This window comes from Passer domesticus, chromosome 4 (genome assembly GCF_036417665.1).
Source record: "Passer domesticus isolate bPasDom1 chromosome 4, bPasDom1.hap1, whole genome shotgun sequence".
In the NCBI taxonomy this organism is placed as follows: Eukaryota; Metazoa; Chordata; class Aves; order Passeriformes; family Passeridae; genus Passer; species Passer domesticus.
In genome coordinates, this window is record NC_087477.1 from 77,009,151 (window position 1) to 77,023,648 (window position 14,498).

The window sequence follows — 14,498 nt, forward strand, 5'->3', positions numbered from 1 at the left end:
AAATAAAACTTACAGCTCCTAAATCAGTGGAACCATTGCCAGTAACTTCTGCCTCACCTGGGTCTGGATGAAAGATATGTTCAGGAGTCAGAGCTTTTCTCCATCGTTAGACAAGTTCATATTCCCACTCAGAATTCCTCATCAGAGGACCATTTTACATGGACATGCCACTATTGGATTTGTGAGATACGTTAAGGAGAAGGCAGTTGTGCAATTTGCACACAAAGTGGTTGGAATTGATCTAAAACAAACCTTTAACTTTCAAACTGGTTTAAGTGGGGAAAGGACCATTGGATAATTACATCATTTAACACATTGATTGTCCAAAAGTCAATTCTAATGATTTCAGAAATAGAGGTTATTGTGCTCTCCTCATTTTTAAGGAAAGATTTTTGCTCTGTGCAGAGGAGTAAATGGTGAATTTTTTAAAAGAGACAATGTAGAAGAGCTGCAGAAAACAAAAGTTTCATTATGCCAAACAAGGCTTATTTCACAAAAGGTAAAAAATCAATGGGACACAATTAAACGGGGTGCATCTCCCCTTACAGTACAACAAAGTATAAGAAATCTAAATGATTTGTGTATATTCAGAATACAGAATTAAAGAGGTAGTTAATATCATTAGTCTGACCACATCTATTTTACTTTGAAGTTATGCATCCTCTCTGTTATATTTGGTCATTGTCACTTGATCATTAATTAAGAGTTGCCACAACCAAAACCCTAAGACAAAACTTTCTTTTTTCTTCCTAGTTACTTGTACAATACTTTGTCTTTCTCTATCAATCAGAACACAAAATACAAGATCATGTGAAAGGACACTGATATTTTGTATTGATGTAAGACTTCAGACCATTGGAGGGCAAGCTCTTCCTTTTACTCAGCAGACAGGCCAAGCGGGGTTCTTTGAACACACAGTGGAAAACTGAATTTTAGTCCCAGATCTCAAGACACTTAGAACCTACTGTAAGAAAAGTTGCATTCATATAACTGAAGGAAGGCTCTTAAATCAATTTAGTCACCCCACTGCAAATCCACATGGACAATATTAAATCAATTTGAACCCAGCCTATTTCAATTGGGCTTAATTCAGAAAGGAATCCATTTAAGCTGAAGCAGTATATGCAAGGCTTACATTTGTGTAAGAGTTTGCACAAAGGCTTTTGCAATAGTTTAAGCAAATCAGCTTGGGAAGTAACTTCAGGTGCTGTCTACATTTTGAGCACTTCAACAGCACAGAAACACTGTAGCTCTGCACTTCCACTTTAGGGATACCAGAGAAATTTTCCTTCTTAACGGCACAGTAGTTTGGTAGAATGGTATTTTCATTCCCAGTAAAAAATTGTTGTTAAGCCTAAATTCAGGTTTTTGTCCCAGAATTGGGGATGGGGATATCTCTACATCATTACATCCTTACATCAAGAATAAGATGATGTAAAATGGCTACTGAGTCATGCAGCCTCCTCATTCTGCCAAAGCACAATTGCGAGTGGTTAGAAGAGGTTAACTGGGATCTCACAGTATTTCTTGGATAAAACAGCATGTCACTGCAAGAAGAGCAGCAGTGACATCAGTGAAACTCTTAGTATAGAGGGTAGTTCTAGGAATAAATAGGAATGTGAGATGTTGGGTTGTTTTTCTATTAAAATAGTATCATTTTTTGCAGTACATATATGTTCATTAGGGGGAAAAATTACTCTCCAGAACCTGTTTCCTATGGAGTTGTACATGTTCAGAGAAGCAATCAGCTACCACCACTGAGATAAATGCCTGCAGGTAGCAGAGCTTCTTTGAACCAAGGCAGGTTTTGTCAGAGTATAGTTGGATGTTCTTTTAGGTACTGGAAAAGAAATATTCACCGTTTATTTTCAGAACTTGAGGCTGGCATATTTAAATCTTTATTTCAAAAGTAATTGAGTTCCTATCAAAAATCCACCTTTCTTGGTAGGAAATGAATTAAAACTGCCCATTTCTAATTTGGCAGTGGAATCTGACCTTACTGAAGCAATCAAAAAAATTTTCAGATAAACAGAAAATAGGAAATGCTGCTTCACATCATAAGACCTTATCTCTCTTTTTGTCCATCTTTTTGCTCTATGTACATAACTCAGAGGTTTGAATTGCTCTGACAGAGGAGGTCTTTGTGCTGTTGGCATAAAGATGAACTTCTCTGTTGCTCACATTGCCAATCCATTTGCTTCAGGCAAAAATAAGAAGACTGAGTTTTACTTTCCTAGAAAATCTGTAGTAAGGGCCATGATGTGGCAGAGTAGAAAACAGAGAAGGTGTGACAGACAGCAAGAATCCCAAGTTAAGGATCTCCTGCTTAAAGACTACATAAATCCTCCTTTTTTGATATTCTTTGCCATGGACAGCAGTGTTTCTGTCTCGTGTTGCTGGAAAAGCTTTCCTTTACTTGTAGGTTCAGTGCCATTTTCAAAGGAGCACTTTCAAAGGAGCACATCAGATGCTGAGGGAGCATCCTCACCCATGAAGAGGCTTCAGAAGGGGGAATGACATACTCTGCACTCAGCAGTTGCTTGCAGCAAGGGTCAAGAACTTCACTCAAAGGCACCAACTATTTCCTGTGCTTCAAAAGCATTCCTCAAACTGTACAGAAAATAAGACAGTGGAGCATTTTTTCAGCTGGAGCTCAGGATCTCAGACAAGGTGTTTGAGAGAAGCATAGCAGAAAGTTTCCTATTCTAATATGTGGAAGTGCTTGGCAAAAAAAAAAACCACCATGACAGCATAAATTTAAGACCCACAAGACATTCCAACAAAAGGATTTTGGTACTGCTGCCTGTTGTTGTTTTTGCTGACCGACTGCAAAGCCTTTTCCAGGGGCTCAGCAGCAGCAAGCTTCAGTGTCTTTAGAACTCTGCAACTGCTAATAATGTGCCTGGCACCAACCTTCAGTATTTTCTTACCTCAACCATCTGCAAACACTCCTGAGTCTGGCTCTGCTCTGCCAGTACTGGAAATGCATCCACCTGCAATTTAGCCCATTTTGTAAAACAAGGAGAAGACCCCTACCCACATCATCTCCATCTGATTTTCATTCCAACCTTCACAACCTGACAGCAATGTGGCAGGAATTTGTGCACTGATGCTCCAGCCATTCTCTCTATCAATACTGAAATGTCAGTAGGAAACGTGTTTGCAGAGGTGACAACATTATCTGGGTACTGACAGATTCTGCCTTGTGGATGTGGCCAATGAAACAAGCCAACACAGGGAGAAGGAGTAAGCTGTAAGCAGCACAGGAAAGTGGCAAATGCTACAGAAAAAGGTATTATCCCTTTTGTCCCAAATAACAAATGGAGACTGCAGAAATTCTACATTCTTCATCTTATCAATGTGGAAAAACACAGACAGTCACAGCTATTACACATAGTATTATAGGAAGGCAAGAAGACATATATTTCTTCTGAAACTTATCAGATAACTTCAGTAAATCACATGTCAAAATATTTTTGAAAAGTGAAGGTTTGTAATACTGTTTTTTTTGCTTATGTTAAAGCAAAGGAATGAAAAAAATACATGAAATAAACTGAGATGCTTAATCATGGAGACAAAACTGAGGAAGATTATTCTGCCTTAAAAAATAGAGCTGCAACTTTGAAGTACATTTTTAGAAGAGATTTTATTACAAATTATTCCATCAAGAAATATAATGAAAATTATGTTGAAGCATGTACATTACTCAGTGACCAAAATGGTTACAGAGAGTCTGTAAAGATGAGCAATTTAGCAAGAGCTGAATTGTCTTACAGAGAAAAGTTGTGATGAAACCATTCCCCTACCATTGCTTGGCCATCAATCACGTAGAGCAGCCACTGTGTGGTGGGAGAACCTTGTGCTTCAGGCCATCAGAGAGCCCAGACCCTTAAATTGGATAGTTTAGAATGTTCTAACTGTACTAGCTTGGTAGTCCCAAAGATTTCCCTCTGCCCATGGAGGAGCATGGATAAATGTACCAGGCCTGCCATGGGTCATTGGGTCTCTGCTCTTTGGGTGCATGGAATGTTCAAACTTTTTGTTCTCTTTTGTTTTGTGCAGTAAAGGCTCTGTGAAACCCATTCGACTGAGCAGGTCCTGATAGTCAGATCCTACAAGGTGTGCTAAACACCCATGATCCAAAATACAGATTTCCAGAAACTCTGGAAAGGCATCCAATATGGGGCTTTTGAGGGAATCCCAAAATCTTGGAAAATCTGCAAAATCAGGAACCAGGGCAGGCAAAATTCAAACCCATGAGAATGCAGAGAAAACAACATAATTTAATGAGAGTGAAACAGGTAAAATTTAGAGGAAGGAAAAACACAGGGTGCTGAAAAATGTCTTAAGAACAGTTAGATACTACATCCTTTTTATCATCTGACAACTGGAACCTCTTTTGGTCTACAGTTATATTCACTCATTGGTCAAAAAAACTCCAACAACAACAAATGTAATTACTGAAAAGAAAAAAGAAAAAAAAAAAAAAAAAAACCAACCAAAACAGAAATGTCCCCATTCTTCAGCTCAGCCCTCTGCAGGTTACATGTCACATCTGGTTCCCTCTGGTCTGAACAGGCATCTGGTTTTTCTTCTTCCTAAATATTTGCACAAAATGTAGGATACCTGTAACTGGAACATCACTGTGAAGCATGTGAAACTACCTTGAAATAAAATGGTATCTGTGTTTCACCTCACAAGATAAAGAGCTTTATTCTAAGTCAAATCCATCTCTTTGTGCAGCCACTCAGACATCTCTAACAGCACCAGTACTTAAAATACATGGAAAAAAACCCTTGTTGTTGTTGTTGTTGTCATTGTTGTATGAACTAAAAAAACCCAAATTCCTGAAAGGCATTACTACTATCAGGCAAATTTACATTAAGAGCCATCAATAACATTTTTCAAACATCTTTTAGACAAACTCTCTCTAAGTAATGTATCTCTCGAGTTTGTATTTGCTGGCAGCCTGAATGCCTTTTCACACCAGAGCAAGTTCTGGGGGTGCATTTGCAAAATTAAACAGATTTTGATAAGGAAGAGCAGAAAAAATTGCTTGAATTTTGGCTCTACTGGTTGTTGCTGGGTGTGCTGAAGATTCATTGCTTTATGCCCAAAACACTTCTCCAATAAGTGCAGTTCAGATTAAATGCTTTCATGCACTTGAGTCATTTAGTTCTATTTTTGCAAATCAACTCCTAAAATCTTAGAAATGCAAAATTTATTAGATAGGTTAAAAAAAAACCCCAAAAAAACCCAAAGAAACACCACACAAAGAGATATTCTTTATATTCTTTACACCAAGCTTAGAAACACATTTGCTGCTTCTCTCTGATGAGCATCCTAGACATGACAAACCTATGCATTGGCACCATCTATTATTGACACCAATAAACACTTGCTCACCTGAGCAGTTACAACAGAGGGAAGGAAGGCCATCATATTGTTCCTCCAGGTACCGTCCCTCAGTGCTCAAAGGTGTCACATCTCCCAGCCCCTCATGTTGATCCTTCAGTTTGATATGTACTGGTGTAGGATAATGTATTTCTCACAAAAGGATTTGGTGAGAGCCTGATTGAATCACAGTTCCACTCAAAGCTCAGAGTCACTGTAAAAAGAACACCAATGGCAAGCATCTATAATTATTTCATTTTATATTTGCAATCTATATTCCTGTTATTTTTTGTTCTCCAGCTCTTGGAAAGCTGTGGTGCCATTCAGGGGTGATTCCCCCCACCCTCTCCTTCCCCCCCAGGGCTTGCATATGCTTGACACTACTTGGAAAACTGACTAACAGGGTGTTCACTTTTACCAGGCCATTAATTGATAACACTTAATTAATCTGCCGTGTGAGAGATCAAATGAAGATTGTGTCCCACAACCAGCAACATATATTGACTTTGTTATTCCAATTATGTGTCTGACCAGAACAGCCCTTTGGTATAAGACTTAACCTTTGAATCACCCTCAGCACAGAACTAGATCAGCTGCTGGGGATCTGACCTGAAAAAGACCTTGACACTGCCAGAGCTCTCTATGTGCTTGAAAATGTTCCACCTTGTGCTTGTCATAGCCGTGTTCCTGTTGTCATTTGCAATTACATTTGCGTGTTGGACACGATTCTCCGATAAGCAGCCGATAATTAGCAGGGAGCTCTGATTGCAATTTGCTGCTTCACATTGCCACACATTTTTGTTTATTTTGCTGTGTGGCATTGGATTGCTTTTTTTCTCCTTAAAGAATGCCCAGAAAAGAGCAATTAGTTTCAGCAGCAATTGGGTAAATGCAGCAGACAAAGAGAGCAAATTGCCTTTAGCAGACAATTTATAAATCAGCTGTAGATTTCCAACTCAGTTTTTATTTTTGTTTCTCTGGGTTATCTTCCACTAAATTGATGGGTAACATCATCAGAGGCAGTTTTGGTGTCATTTACTATAACAAAACATAATTAAAAATATATTCATCAGATTTCCTCTGGCTTTCTACAAGGACAGTGAACAGCAGCAGTATAGCAAGGAGTAGCAATTGACCTTCTTTATCCACTAATTTTGTGACTTTAAATCCATGTTTCTTCTGCCATTGAAGTCAGTATAAAATCCAGAGCAGACATATCCAAAACTGCGTAGCAAATCTTAGTTAACATCCACCTGCCATGAACATTACATACCATTTTGTCAGACATGGATCTGACCAGGATATGGATGGCTATTTTATGGTGCAATTTTCTGTAATGCAGCTTTTCTCCAGTAACACCCTTTCCAACCAGAGGTAGAGGTTAGCGTGCAAATGTGACAATGAATTGCACAAAGATGAATTCTTCAGAAAAGAACCCAAAGGACAGTAATACTTTTTTTTTTTTTTTAAGAAAAAAGATCACGATATTATTATAAACCAACCTCATCATTAGAACATAGAACTTAGCAATATTACTTGTTGGCATAGGAGGGGGGAAAAAGGGGAAAAGGTAGGTCAGAGGCAGCTATAAATAACAAAAACCACAGAGAATGAGACCATTTCAGGTCCTCCATCTTGTCTAAAACTGCTCATGGTTCTGACTGCACTGTTGCAAAACCACTGAGCTAGCTCTAAACTCAGGTAAGTCTGAAATTTTTAACAGAGAGAGTTATGAATTTGAAGTTGCTTTAAGAAGGCAGAGTATTAATCTGCTGTATTAGCAAATAAAAATATGGTGACCCCAATACCTCCACTGTAATTTGAATCAAGGTTTATTTTAATAAACACCAGGAGGGTAGCTGGTCCAAAAGATTAACATTTGAGGCTCTTGTCCCTAGGCTGGTGTCTTTTAAACAGTGTGCAATAAATTATTAATTTATTCGCAACACCCCTATATAAGAAACAATTATCAAACTGTTTAATTGTCCTGATTAAATGTCACAGGGTTCTAATAATGAAAATCATCAAACGTAGAAGCTAACAATAACTCACATGTAGAATAATGGTCTTGGAAATATTTTGTTTACCAAGTACTAACCAAGACAACTAGTTTTCTTGCTCTTGCCATAAAACGCAGTAGAGTCTTGAACTTTTACCTGCTTGGGTACCTTAGCAAGCAGCAGAGCTGTGCAGAAGAAATGCTTATGGAAGGTACTGCCTGAAATCACCAGTATGGTATCCAAAAGCCTTATAAATCCCCTGCAGGATGAATCCCCAAGAAACACTCCTAATATTGGGGTGAATCTTGAACCCACAGCCTGCTAGCTGAGGTACAGAGCTGCTACCAAATGAACCAAAGGCAAATGAGAAACGTTCAAAGATAAATGAATATACGCCAAGGCTCATGTGTGCTATCAAGCAATAAATACACTAGGAGTAGGAAGTGCAAAAAGTAATTAAGGTTAAGAAAGAGGCATATGCAAGCTATAAAACATTAGATAGAGAGGAGGACTAGAAAAATTGCAGAAGGAAGTTAAGAGAGTGTAAAGAAAAAATTTAATACAAGAGGCAGAGACAGAAGGGGAGATTGCATGAGAGGCTAAGACAAATAAGAAGATAATTTTCAATTCTGTAGGGCTCAGAAGTAAGATGTTGGAAAGGTGTCTCTAGGAGATGGCAGAGAAATTCTTCTCTGAAAGGCAGACACTGTGCTAAAGCAGATAAAAATCAAGTATTTCCAGCTCCACATTTGGACTCTCCCTGTGGATTCCTGTGGTATTATTAACATACACATCTTGGATAAAATTGTACCATTTTGGCAAAGGGCTGCAAATTGACCAGCCCACATATGCATTATCTTATATTATTATATTCTTGGTTGTCCTTTGTAAGGACAAATTAATAAACTCCATTTGGTGTGAAAGCACATTTAGTGGGGTAGCTTAAAGTGTTTGGAAGGATGTCAAGAGACAAGGCGCAAACAGGCCAGACAGGGCAAAAAGACCCAAAAAATGTTGTAAAGGTGATTTAGTAATGGTCAGTCATATCAGTGAAAATGACATTTTAACTGCCAGAGATCTCTTTTGCACTCAGACAACAATGTTGAAACATGAAATGGCCAGATTACAATGGGGGACTGTGGAAGGACCTTTTTCATCCTTTTCTTCTTGAATGTGTTCATATTAACTATTTGGGAAGCTGCTGCTGATGTAAGAACAGGTATCTCTTTGCAAGAGTCTGTGTAAGTACATACAAGGCCACTTTCACCTGCAAAATCTACATTCAAACTATCTGTGGGAGAAGAAGTCCTGGGCAGAATGGCAAAAGCAAAAGTATATTTTCTTTCCAGCGGTAATGGGAAAGGGGTGGTGGTGTGAAAGTTAATTTTTCTGTAATGCATTTCCTTCCCCACCATGTGGGATTTTAACTCTTTGTATTTCCTATGTAAATATTTTTTAGTATTTACATTGAACAGTGTTAAAGTACATCACTTACCAAAGTTTGAAAAATACAGCTAACGGAGCACATAAAAAAGGAAGTTGCATGACTCACACAAGACATATCATCCCATATCTGTACCTGTACAGTGGTGGAGGTGGCAGCACTACCTGTTCAGCTGGTTAATGAATCCAAGGGAAAGATTGGAAAAGGCTGCAAGTGGCTTCCTCCTGCTTCTCGTTTCATCTGACCACTTAGAAAGTGACTGTAAATTCTAATGCAGCCTAGTCACCTTTGGCACTGGGCTGAGGAAATGAGACTTCACCGAGACAGAGGACCCCCACAAAAAAGTGTGAAAAATTGAAATGACAAGGTTGTGTTGATAGCTTGTTGAATAAATGAAGGGAATGAATTGAAATTTACATTTATATAGCACCACTCATCTACACTGTATCACTCAGGACTAAAGAGTTGGTGGAAGGCTTACTTTGCCAGCACAGCTGCACTGGGGAATGAAGTAGAAGTGGACCAAACATTTTCCCAGAACCAGACCTACAAAAACAGTGGAAAAGGGTAAAGAACCTGTGTAAAGCTTAAAAAAGGGTGGCAGTGGGGAACAAAAAATAGAGAACTTCATGCATGGAAGGTTAGGAGGTGAGAAAGGTACTGAATATTATTTTTAAGTTTAGATAATGATTGCAGGAACAAAACAAAGAAAAAATAAATAATCTAATCCTTTCATCTGTTCCAATCCAGGAACACCACCATTTCTCACTCTAAGAAAGTGAAAGACTGCAGATATGGGGATTCAATAACTCAGCTGTTTCATTGTTACCAGTCCTTACAGTTAGAAAGTTCTTTCTAAAGTAAATCTTAAATTTTCTTCAGTTCATTTAAGTCTATTACTTCCTAATCAATTCTTGCTGAGCATGAGGTTCAACAGAAGAAATTGATCATGGTGCTCTTGATAACAGCGTTTTATATACTGAAAAGTGGAATCATGTCCCTGTTGGTCCATGGTGCAGCTAAAGTGGGACTCAGCACTTATCCCTGACCCTCATTTTTCCTGCATATGTTACTATTAAAATACCAGAATACAGACTCTAAACTGAGATCTTTTCCACATATGTTTGATTCATGTAGGTAATTGTATGTTGGATGTTTGGGAGACAGGCTAGGAATTACTACTGTACACTCACTGACCTCTTGTGCACAAGGATAATTTGCCACAATGACATTTACATACCTGTGGACCTCACAAGTTATTTACCTAATTCATGCTCCAGGGTCCTAGAGGGGAGCTCATCTCCAAGCTATTGTTTCATCCATCTCTGCTGGCAAATCCCAAGTCATCCCATGCTGATGCTGCTACAAATCTGCTGTCTTTGAGCATTTGCCTCCTAAAAATTAAATGCCTTAAAAGCAGCCAAAGAACATCCACAAGGCAAGAAAAGCTGACTGTTGCACTACTACCATTTGGTGCAAGAGTTGCTTGAATTCCTGCATAATTCAGTGGTCAGTAAAGTCATTCTTCCAAATGCAGCAGAACACATGGAACACAGAACTCATTGCATTTTTCCAATTCGTTTAGAATTTTAGGGCTATTTGGGAAATAGCTTGACCAGTATGTCTGGCATGTACACGCAGCAGAACTTTCTCCTTTCCTTGCACCAAAAGTCATACAAATAAGCCCCAAAATGAGATTTTAAAACTGTCCACAATGCTGCAAAAACAAGTTGTGGGGTTTTTTGTGGTGACTTTTTAGCTGACCAAATAGAGGTTAAAAAAGCAAGCTGCATAACTCACACAAGACATATCATCCCATATCTGCTACATGCTGAATGCCCAATCCCACATGAACTGGACATGCAGATGTACACATTTTCAAAGCACTTTCTCCACATTTCCTTCTCCCATTCTCCCCTCTCACCTACCAGTGATTTCCTGACACCCATTCCCTGACCATCCCGACCCTTCAGTTCCTACCTTTGGTTTCAGGGTTGATGTGCAGGCTGCCTTTCAACCTCCAACCTACAAAACAGCTCAGGCTGCTGTCCCACTCCCACACTGAGCACTCACCTCCAAAGGGAAGGGGTTTTGTGAGCTGGAGCATTTCTGACATGTCAGTTTTCTTGATGGTGGTGATGGGCATCCTGTGCCTCTTGATTTCAGCTCTGCCCCTGCATCAGAGCAAGCAAAGGCAGCCAAGGCTGCTCCTGAGCATTCCAGGCTAGAGCCCATGAGCAGCCTGGTGAGGAACTGTGCAATACAAAATAGCACCAGTGCTGGCACCGTTAAACCTCTTTCCTGTGGCTCCTTTTACTCAGATGAAAACTCTACTAGTTCACAGGTACAAATTAATTCACCTTTTTTAACAGTCTTAGAATACATAAAGATTCATTTGACCATTATAATATTCTTAATATAGTTATTTTGCACAACAATGGGAGATCCTTGTTCCTCAACATTAACTTCTGTGAGCAATAACGTAGCATTGGAGAAGACAGTTTTGCTTAAGTGATAAATACTTTGCTTCAGGTGACAAATTTCTACTTTTTAAGAAGAGTTTCTTGATTTAAATTCCCAAAAGTTCACATTTTGTTTTATTGCAGAAACAAACTCAGAGAAGAGCAGTGACTTCCCACCTGGCCTCAGACCTGACGTGCCTTACAGGTGGGTTCTGCTGATGCCTCTGGCAAAGACACCTCTACATGATGCCAAGGAATACACTCCATTTTGCTGGAAGGAAAAGGACACAGCAAACCTTCCTTTCTTCTGAACTTTCCTTGACTTTTCAAGTGTTTTCAATTAGCTCACAGTGAAATGGGGCCAGGTTTGCAGGCAGAGATAAACACAGAAGATTACAACAGCTCAGAAAGTAATAATACAAATAAGGATCTCTGCTGAAGCAGGATTTAAATAAGTAAAAATGTTAATGTTGCTCTGGAGGTGAAACCAGAGATGGGAGAAAAATGTTAAATTAAATTTCAAGTGTAGGTCAAATGTTTTCCATCTTGAGAGCCGACTCATGGCCTGAGATACAAAATGTTGGGGTAACATACTCATATTGAGAAAACATATCCAGAAGAGGAAAATCCATATGTATAGAAATAAAATTTTGAAAACTATAGTGTAACATTAAGCAGAAAGAGTCAACAGACAAAGAGCAGAGGGTTAAAAGAATAAAGAATATGAAGAATTCTGTTGAGCATACATAGTCCATACTCAGAATAATTAAGGTTGGAAAAGATATTTAAGATCCTCAAGTTCAACCATTAGCCCACTGCCATGGGCACCACTAAACCATGTCCCTAAGCACAACAGATACATGTATTTTAAATAGCTCCAGGAATGGTGACTACACTACTTCCCTGGATGCCTGTTACTCCAAGACAAACTGGAAAGAGGAGGCAGAAGAAGAAAACGAGTGGATGTCAAGAGAGGGAGGTTTGAAAAGTGAGCAAAAATGGATGCCAGCTTGGAGTGAGGACAGAGTCAAGAGGAATACAGCACTTACTACTGACGCCAGAACCCCTCCAGAGGTACAGCTGGCTGGAAAAGAAGAAATATTTCCTCACATCAGAAATGGGGAAGTTATTTGGTGATTTGAGGAGGAATGGAAACCAAGTAGAAAGCTGGCAATACATTTGAGTGGGAGCAAAACTAAGACTTGGAAATAGAGTACTGGTTACTCAGGGCCAGCCAGACTTTCCTCTTGGCCTAGTTCTCTGGGATAATGTCATTCTGAGCAAATGAAAGGAAGGTAGCTTCGGGAAATTTGAGGTGGCTGATGAGAAAGGAGTATTTTGTACCAACCACCAGTACCAAGAATCCCTGAAGGTAAGTGGGTGAGATCTTATAAAAAGCCTTAGATAGCCAAGTACTGAGAAAGAGGCAGAAGCAAAAAGTCTGAGGATTAATATTGCCAAGGAAAAAAACAGACAAAAATCCAAAACAGCTCATTGGAGTAGGAAGAAAGAGGACTACAGTGCTAGGCTGGGGGAAACTTCCAGGCTTAGGCATGGACAGCTTGACAGACAAAACTTTCAGGCATCTTGTGAAAATTATAACATCTGTATGCTCATCTGGCATTAAACTGAGCTCCCAGTGGTGGCTCTACCACCATTTCTTCTGAGGATATCTGCAAGTGTCCTGGACCTACCTTGTTTGTGCTCAGAAGTGAGAGCACAGATGGTGGACCAGATATGGAAGATTTTGAAATTTATTTGTGAAGAGTACATGAGAGTTTAAGCTTTAGAGAAGGAACTAAATGGTGCTGAAGGTTTAGCAAGGGAGATAGAAAAGTCATGTATTAAATGCATGAAATGTAAATTAGGATTGTGGAGATGTTTTAGAGAGAGAAAGGAGCAAGGAAATTGGAGGCCTGGGGAAAGCACAGATAAGCTGAATAAACAAAATATAAGGAGCTATCATGGCAGTCATGCGCCTGCACAAAAGAAAAATGCTCTTCCAAAAAATGGATTCCCTATTAAGTGATTTTGCTTGATTTTTTCATGCCACTCATGAGTTATCAATCTCCCCACCCATAAAGACAAATGTCGTATCGGCCCTAACCTATCAGCTATTCTCAATTTATCACCATTTAATATATATTAAAATGCTCTTACCTCTGATTGCAAAAACAAACAAAATAAGACAACATAAATCAAAAAGAAAGGGAAAGAGGGACGAGGAGGCTGAAGAGACAGAAGGGTGATCTGCTGCTCAAAAGAATGGATTTTTTTTTTTTTGCTCTTGATCTTTGCATCCAAGCTCTCAAGGCCTCTTCACCACAAAAATACTCCAATGGTCTCACACTGTAAATCACATCAGTAGTTTATTAATCCCCTCACAACACAGAAACAAATGCTCAACCCTGGAAGGAGAGTGGGGAAGCTGCAGAGCAGTAACAAACTCAGCAACCCTACGACTCTCTCTCTCTCTGATCCCATTATAAACTAACACAATATTTTTCTCCAATTTTCAGTCGGTATTGCAGCTCGCAGCAGAAAAGATACTGAAAGCAGCAGGAGCCAGGCAGAGGTGTCAGACTTCAGAGCGGACACTGCCTTGGGACCTGGGGGGGCCAGTAAATCAGTGCACGCTTGTCAACAGCTCCAAGCTGCAGGAATTACTCGAGCGAAAATAACAAATGGCTGTCATTGTGGAGCCAAAAACCTGTGATTATAATTATCACATCCCCAGTGACCTTGCATAAACTTTAATCCCTCTCCAATGGAGCATTTAAATAGCCTGCATCTACTGGCAGGGGACCGTGTCCCCTTAGTTGAAAATACAGAGAGTAGGAAAGAAACGAGCCACAAAGAAACCACCAAGCCCCTCTGTGTCTTACAGCTTGTATTAAAGAGTTGTACAAGAAAAGCCCTGTCACTGTCATTTTAATTGATATTACATAGTCATCCTGAATTCAAAATGCCACAGTGGTGTCCAAACTCGGCTAATCCCAGCACCAAGCATTTTAATCAGATGAAAAGGTCAAATAACACCAAGTTTTCATCACTGCATTCAGTGGGCTGAGAAAGTGGGTATACAAGGTGTGTGGATGGGCTGTTGAGTCAAGGAATCTTCAGGGAGGAAACCTCCTTCCACCTTGGAGAGGTTAGCTCACCCTTGAAGGTCCCACCATGATCAAGACTTGAATGAAT

General features: G+C 39.5%; 1 long non-coding RNA gene across 2 annotated transcripts; it reads right to left on the minus strand.

Moving 5' to 3' along the window:
* Positions 1-4,473: 4,473 nt before the first annotated feature.
* On the minus strand, positions 4,474-9,918 carry LOC135299628 (uncharacterized). Of its 2 annotated transcripts, none has more exons than XR_010361594.1 (3): positions 6,668-9,918; positions 5,407-5,608; positions 4,474-4,598 (listed from the first exon to the last, which is right to left on the minus strand). It is a non-coding gene; the product is annotated as an uncharacterized LOC135299628 (long non-coding RNA). The 2 variants fall into 2 exon arrangements; XR_010361593.1 differs by lacking the exon at positions 6,668-9,918 and adding an exon at positions 6,004-6,648.
* Positions 9,919-14,498: the final 4,580 nt, after the last annotated feature.